General features: G+C 44.2%; 1 long non-coding RNA gene across 1 annotated transcript in view; it reads left to right on the forward strand.

Moving 5' to 3' along the window:
• LOC307175664 overlaps positions 1–3,320 on the forward strand; it is a 60,575-nt gene extending 57,255 nt beyond the window's left edge. The window contains exon 3 of the long non-coding RNA XR_013824398.1: positions 2,848–3,320. This is a non-coding gene — a long non-coding RNA (uncharacterized lncRNA). The remainder of the gene's footprint in view (positions 1–2,847) is intronic.
• The last annotated feature ends 5,137 nt before the right edge of the window (positions 3,321–8,457 follow it).

The raw sequence follows: 8,457 nt of genomic DNA on the forward strand, positions 1-8,457 counted from the left end.
GAACTGGATTAATGATTGCATGCCTCCTGTTACCAGGGTTTGTAAGACGAGGATTGACAGCTGTTGAGTGCTCCCCAGCTGAGAATGGTTTGTTTAACAAACACGGCAGGACACTTACACGTTCCCCTGGCTGCTTGTTCTCATTCCCATCTCGTAGAATGGCACTGTGCCCACTCACAAGCCATCAGCTCCCTGCCCTTGGGCAGAGGTGCCAGGGAATTGGGGCTGTAAACTGGCGTCGAGCAGAACACAGAGGATGCTTGGCTTTTCCTTTTCCTGAAGTTACTCGGTGCCCCCAGCAACCCAGGACCCCTGCATCCTCTCCATGTGCACTTTCCCAGGCTGGCACCTGAGTATTACAACAAGATTCTGAACAAGCAATAGTCACCAGTGTGTACTGAGTATTTATTATGTGTCAGGCATGGGTTAAACACGCGATTCTTCCTCTCACTTAAGCTTCACAGCAACTTTCTCAGGTTTTCAGATAGATGATATTATTACCCCCATTCTACAGATGAAGAAGTGGAGGCTCATAGAGTTTAAATAACCTGTCCAGCATCTCCAAGTTGTAAGCGACAGAGCTAGCAGAGACCCAAGGGCAGGACCAAACAATTCACAGGTAGGAAAATTCAAGTGGCAATAAACATATGAAAAAGTTGAAGATTGGAATAAGTTAAAATGAAAGCAACACTGGTTTACCATATCTTATCTGTCAAATTAGCAAGCAAATAAATATTTCTTATAATAATACCCAATGCTGATGTAGGGAATTAGAGGTAGCCACAGATTCTGTGACATTCCTCCCACTGAGAAATGATGTCTTGGAACCCTCTCCTTGAACCTGGGTGGGCTCCATTTTGACTACAGAATATGACAGAAGTGTTGCTGTGCCTTAAGACCCTGGCAGCTTCCACTTCCTGTCTCTGGGAACCCTGGCTCCCCTGTGGCACCCTGAGCCACCCTGTAAGAGGTCTGACTGCCCTGAGACCACACAGAGATGGGGAAGGATCTGACAGAGCCCAGCCTTCTAGCCACGCCTGTAAGCGTGTGGGACACGTGGGGAAGCCTAACCCTAACCCTAAACCTCCAGACAAGACCAGCTGCCAGCTTAACACCTCCAAGAAACCCCAGTCCAAAATACTGGAGTTTCTCCCCTTTTAAGAATATTTTATTTATCTTTTGAGATTATATATTCATTATTGCTGATCTTATACAATCACTTAGACATAAAGATTTCCAAGGACCTCTCAGAAATGGCAGTCCTTAGAGGAGCCCATGCAGGGCAGAAGAACTGGCTGGCTGAGCCCTGACTGAATTCCTGACCATTGTCGGAGAATAAAATGCCTATAACTTTAATTGCTTACTTTGGGGATGGTTTGTTCTGGAGTGGTATATAACTGGAAAAGCTGGTGAACTGGAGTGTTGAAAGCACTCTCAAACCCTGTGGGAGCAGGAAACACTGAGGAAAACATTCTAGAAAGCAATTTGGTAATGTGTACCTAATTAGGATTTTAAGGTATTTGTTTCCACTGATTCCATTAGATTCCACCATTCCAATAGATTGAGGAATCTGTTCTGAGCAAATAATTCAAAGTGTGGGCAATACTTTATAAAGATTTCATTTCAGCTTTATTTATATTAACATAAAATTGAACAATCCAAATATCAAACGTGATGGGTATTTAAGTTATCGCATAATCAAACAATGTCACATTCGGTGGTGTTTTAAAAAGCATTTTTAATGACAGTGGAAAGGACTCTAAATTGTTTTTAATAGTGCTTGACAGTGTTAAAAATACGTACATACATGAATGCTGTAAAGAAATATGCCAAAAATAATAATCATAGTTACCTCTAGGTAATGAGATTATGGTTGATTTCCCCCCCTAATTTTTCCAACGTTTCTCTACTTCCCAGATTGTTTATAGCGAGACTGCTTTACTTTTTTCTTATGAGAAAATAAAGTAAAAACAAACAAAAACAAAAAAAGGAGGAGAAAAGCCTTTGAAATTAATACCAAGAGACTCCTGAATGTTGGGTGTGCACTGGGGTGGAGAAAGACTTTCACCCGAATACAAGCTGTAAGATATGCAGGTTGACATTTGAAGAAAGACACTGTCTTTCCAAGGATACCATGAATTTACACTTAATCTGTAAAGGTTTGAGCAAAGAGATCCAGTGAAGTCCTATGGGATAGCGAGAGCTGCCGGGTCCACACATCCCCTCCTTCAGGAAGCCCCAATCCACTGGCCCACCCCAAGTAGAACATGATCCACTCCCCAATCCCAACCTGATTCTGAATTTCCAAAGCACTTGATCCGTCTTATTCATTTAACCCTGTTTAGTGAGCGTTGTCTCCTGCCAGACTCTGTGCTCGGCACTGAGGTCCAAATTGTGGAGCCGGCTCTTGCCTTCAGGACTTTTACAATCTAGTCTCAAGGCCCCAGCACCTTCTAGATTGTACCAGATGCTGCACCCATGGCTTCTCTCCTCCGTTAGCCTGCAAGGTGTCTGACAGCAGAAGCGTCCAAATCAGACCCTCCTCCCTGTTGCCATGGTACCGAGGCTGGGGCTGGGCACATAGCAGGCACCTGTCAGGCATCTCTCTGTGGAAGGAACGGCCCTGCCTCGAAGGCCCTGCCCACTTCTCTGTATTGTCATCAGAGTCAAATATGATAAAGTACACAGCGTGTGGTGTAAATGGCAAACTAACAAGCGGGAAGAGCAGAGTTATTAATTACACAGAGCGCAAAACACTGAGCATTTTCACATAAGGGGAAAGTATTCCCTGATCTGCATTTGTCTGGGAAGCAATTCTGCCTTCTAAATAAGACTTTCTTGTTCCAGAAAGTGGGAGCAGAGAAGATAGATCGTCAGTCTCCAAGATGTCAGCTCCCAGGCAGAAGCTGAAGAGAGCGCACGTCTGAAGTCTTGATTGCCCCTGCTATTGTTCTGTTGTGGCGGCCTTTAATAACAGCCTTGATGAAAAGGGTAAGTGTCATGAGCAAACGGCAGGGACTGATGAAGTTCCACGAGCATTATTGCATGCCAGAGATAACACTTATTTTCCCTTTGTATCTGTGAATATTTCCAAAGGCATAATCCCTTCTTATAGTCTTAAATCTTTTGTTTATAAGGAGAGCACTGAATCATAAAGATAAACAGAAGGGCAGACATGGGAGCACTGGCCCTCCACCTGTCACGTGCCTGAGTCCCACCTCCAGGGTCTGTTCACAGTGCGCGTATACACCCCACCCAGAGAACCTTACTTAGCAGGTCTTGGGGGGCAGGGGTGAGCATGAAATTCCCATGCAGGTGGTCCCAGGTCCTCAGGTTGAGAAACTGTGATGTGGGGGTGTGCCGATTTGGGGGGGTCTCCAGAACTGAGCTGGTTAGAGGGATGGGGAACAGAGTGGGGAGAAGTCAGCTGAGGTTTTCTTATAAGATTTTGTATATTCACTTATTTGTTTATCCATTTCTTCATCTAGTTTACATAAACATTTAAAACCAATTACATGCCAAGAAAAAGACTGAAACAACCTAATGGAGGTCACTGGCAACCTGAGGGACATTCTATAGGGCAATGGGAGCACAGGCCAGTTTGCTGAATAAGAGGAGGTGAGGAAATGGGCCCCATGAGTGCTGGGGACTTTTGTATGAAGATTGGTTTTGGAGAGGAGGGTAGGAGAAAATGAGAGAGAGAGAGAGAGAGAGAGAGAGAGAGAGAGAGAAGGGGAGGGGAGGGGAGGAGAGGAGAAGAAAGGGAAAGGAAGGGAAGGGAAGGATGGGAAGACAATAGACAGAAGAGGAATCCAGAATTTTTAAAACATGGGTTGAAGGATGGAGGACTTGAGTGTATTTAACTGTTGATGGGAAGGGACCAATAGGAAAGGAGAGGCTGATGATCCAGGTAGAAATAGTCCTCGGAGAGAGTCCCTCAGAAGCGGGGATGGGTTAGGATCCAGGGCCTGGGGGAGGGACTGGCCTGAGAGTAAAAGCTGATCTGCATCTTAGCATAGTGGTTAGACAGTGGTCACACGCTGGTTCTGCCACACACTGTGAGTGTGGCCCTGGGCAAGGGTCTCAACCTCTGTGTCCCTCAGGTCTTTGCCTGTGACGTGGGGCTGACTCGAGCACCTACATCATCAGGTTATCATGAGGGTTAAGTAACATATGTAGAGATTTCATGTTAAGCAGTCCGTAAGCATTATCTGTTGTTAGTGTTATCATTAAAACAGGGGAACAAGAGGAGAGGATGGATGAAGTCAGGTTGGTCTGAAGGGCTGGTCATATTCCTGCCTGAGGGCTTCTGTTTTCTCTGTCAACTGGGGGGCAAGGTCACCTGCTGAGAGGAGAGGCCACCCTGGCAGAGTTGGGCAGACATTTGCGGAGGGGGCCAAGATTCAAAGTGGTCTTCACTGAGCGCTGGAGAGGGAGTCATCCCCTCAAAGGCTGTGGGCTTCAGGGGCAGTGTTGAAGCCCAGCTGAGGTTAGGTGCGCCAAGTCCAAGCTCCAACCTGCCCCAGGTATGACATCACCAAGGAGCAGCCCAGGGCCCGGCAGGGAGCTGGCACAGAGTTGGGTCCGTCCAAGGTGGGGCCTGTGCGGCAGGCACCACGGACAGATGAGTCCCTTTGCTTCCACCCTCTCTGGCTTCGTTCTGCTCTGCAGCTACAAGTGTGCGTTCTCCCCAGGCAGCAAACCCGCACTTGGGTCACTCGCGACAAGATGTGCAGATGGCGCAGGTTGAATCACGTATCCTCCGGGCAAACGACTCCTGTGCTCAAACCACAGTTCTGAGTTAGGTGCATTATCCAAGGGCTTGAGAATATGTCCACAAAGTGAGTAAACAATCACATCATGATACCAAAATGAAGTTCTTATTCTATCACAGGAGGCAGGTTTGACAGTGATACCATTTCCTTAAATTAAATCTTTTAAATTTCTTTTCATGTGCAATTAGATGCTCCTATGTCAATAACACCCAAGAAATGCTTGGTGTAACTCTAGCCCTCAGACTCTTCAGGACAATGGCACTAAGTGACGTGACATAGACTGGCAGCTTCGGAGCTGTGTAACAAGCATGACTTTGTGCACACAACTCCTAAGGGCCGGGATGAAAGCTTTGTCTCCTCCAACATCTAAACTATAACATCTGCTCGACAAAAAACGTCTGATTGGATGATTCTTATGGAACAAAGTCTAGTATGTCAAACACACCCTCCACTCCATTTCAAAAGAGACTTCACTGCTCATCACTTAACCTTAGACTAATAACATTCAATATGGTTCATCTATGTTTTCAAAACACACAGAAATGTTTAATTAAGCAGTGGATATCTATCTTTTTTCTTTCAAAAACAGCTCAAATGAAGTCCATCAAAACGTGATTTTAATTTGATCACCTGCCTTTTGAACTCAAGTCTCTCCAGCTCCAGCAAACTGTGGGGTTGAGGCAATTATCTGAATTATTCAGGAAGCAGAATTTTAGCCTAAATCATCACATTCCTAGAGAACAAAGAATATCTGTCAGTTCAGCCGAAAAGCAGAAAAATTGAACACTTTGCTCTTTTTCTACATGAAATAGCATATATGCTGCCTTATTTTCTCTGAGCTAATTGGCTAATGAATTCTATTTGACCCTGTACAAAGAGGGAGAAAAATCTTAAGAAGATGAAGCCAAGAAGTTAAAGATTCCTTCTCTTTGCAAAAGTTGGAAGAGATCTATATTTACGAAAGGTTATTCTGCTTCAAGTTTCTGGTGCCAAATTGGAACTTTCTGAAGAATGGTCTTCAAGCCTTTTCTTAGTTCTCCAGTAATATTTCAGCTCAGTTAGCTGCATTCTCCATTCATACCTTCTCACCTGAAAACTTCCATAAATATAGAATGAATTGTAGAGAATTATTTTATATTCAATTTTCTGTTCTTTACAAGTGATGTAGAGAATACTTTATAAACTTTAGTGACTCACGGAGCTAACACTAAAATTTATAAATTATGCTGCTTCACTGGTGACAACATAATTTAGGATGAAAACCAGCTTTGTGTAAAAAGCGTGTGACCCTAGAAATGGTGAATTTAGCCAGAAGCACTGGATATCCTATTCTATTCATTAAAACAAAGTTTCCTCCTGAGGTGAGTTTGACTTTGAATGAAATCAAATAAACCCACGTTGGAGGAAGGGAAGTGCTGGGGTGGATTGTATAATTGTTTATGCCTTTTCAGATAAAACAACAGATCACCAATTAATTAGGATCTGGAAGAACAGAAGTACTCCAGGCATTTCTAATTTTGAAATTCTCGAAGTGTGAGTCCTTTTAGACTCAGAGTATGGCAACACAGTATGCTCAGAAAAAAGGCCGGGTGGAGTCTGGGTCTCTGTCCTGGAGTTTGTCTGAAGGAAGGAACAGGAGGGTGAGATTATGCGCACACTGGAACCCCCTCGGCTTGGTCACCGCCTCCCCCCAGATGACTGAGCCATCAGCTGATTCATCTTGATTTCGATGCTGCTGACACCTGCTCTGAGTGCCTGTCCTGTTTCCATGGTAACCAAGGGAAAGGATCCTTGTCCACATACTTTGGGAACCTCATTAAATCAGGCAGCAGGACAGCAGCTGTGTTCTCCATGCGTTACTCTGACAGCCATGGACAAATTTTATGATGCTCAGGTGATTTTGGGTGCTTTCTAGGCCAGACTGTTGAGCATGTGTAGATAGTGAGACAGATGGCAGAATAAATAAATATTGCCAAAGTGTTTAATACGCACAAAATTTCTGAAAGGTGCGAACCAACAATCGTAATTTTACTGACTGAGGTAATTTAAAGCCAAATAATAAATACTAAGGGGATGGGAAACTCTTGGAAAATGTTAACTTGAGGTGCTCTTCTGATGATAGTAATCTCTTAGAAAAGCAGCACTTCACAAGCATCACGAATATGGTTGTAAGGCAGCTGGTGCCCCAAATGTGAAGTCCTGAAGTACAGAACCTTCCTTTTCCTCCTTAACCATCTTATTATTTGCTGGATTCAAAAAAATCTGAAGGAAAGTCCTTTAACACACACACGCGCGCACACACACACACACACACACACACACACACGGGTATAGATGCTTGATTAAACCAAGAATTCAGTCCAAAGCCCAATTTATACCAAATATAAATTGGTATAAATTGGTGACATGCAGATTTTACAAATACTGAGTCAAGAGCCAGATTTTTCCCACCGCTTTTTACCCCTAAGGGTGCTTGAAGATACACGTTCAGTTGAAAGGAGTCTGGGATAGCTTGACTAGCCCAGAACAAACATGTCTTGCCAATTTCCAAAGATAATCCAAAAATCTCTTCAAGCTGAGGATGGCAGAGCAAGAGTTAGATTAACCAGTTTTAATGGAGATGACCAACAGCCAGGAAGAGAGTCCCAGGGCTTCTGTTGCTCTCATGTAGTGGGGAGTAGCTGCTTCTTCCCCAGATCTAGAGCCAGAATCCCGGGGATGCAAGCCCTGCCCGGCTGCCACCAGAGGCGTGGCCTTGGGTGAGTTGTCTGACTTACCACTGTTTCCCCTGTAAACCAGAGACAGTAATGGTCCCCTCCTCCTGGGTTTATTTTGAGAAGGTAATGAATTCATCTCTGACAAGTGCTTAGACCAGTGCCTGGTGCTGCTCAGGGGATAAACAGTTGGAGTTTTCCTCCTGCTATTGCCACACTGCACGAGTATTGTTTAATTCATATGCTAATTCCAATTTTCCCATGTAGCCGTTACAAACAAATGGTCTGGCTTTGAAGAACGTCAGACCTGTGCCTGAACCCCTGATCTAGTGCATACTCACTAGCTGCGCCATCTTGTGTAGCGACTTAACCCCCCTGAGCCTTGGTTTGCTCATCTGTAATAGCAGAACCCACCACCCAGGGGTTCTGAGGATGAAACGAGGGATCACTCGCTTGGTGCGTGGCCCCAAGGAAGAACTCAGTCTGTGGAAACCACTAAGATCATCCTGTTCTCGGGATTAAGTCGTCGTTTGTGAAAACTATGTTAAAATCTTAGGAAAACTAGGCTCTGTCTTAATCTGACAGAGACAATAAAAATATTACCGAGTGAGGTAGTGGTCGAATAGATTCTGCATTGCACGTGTGCATTTTGAAAGCAGGCAGGAGGTCACTCTTTGAAAAATTAGCTCTTGATCTTTGTGTGTGTGTGTGGACTCAGCCCTTATAGGAGATTCTGTATATATAGCCTTCAAAAATTGCCTAGTGGAATGCTCTCTGTGTTAGAAAAGGTCAAGAATTACGTAAACCTTTGTGTAATTAGTCAGAATCAGAATCCCATTAATAATTATAGCAGGAGTTGGAGCTGTTACTAGATATCCCCATTCTCTCTGTAATGAAAAAAGTCCATTGCTGGGTGATTATCCAATATACAGCATTTCACTGTTACTCTGAAATTGGGTAATAGTCAT

The sequence above is a fragment of the Stenella coeruleoalba genome, assembly GCF_951394435.1.
Source record: "Stenella coeruleoalba genome assembly, chromosome: 16".
Taxonomy (NCBI): domain Eukaryota; kingdom Metazoa; phylum Chordata; class Mammalia; order Artiodactyla; family Delphinidae; genus Stenella; species Stenella coeruleoalba.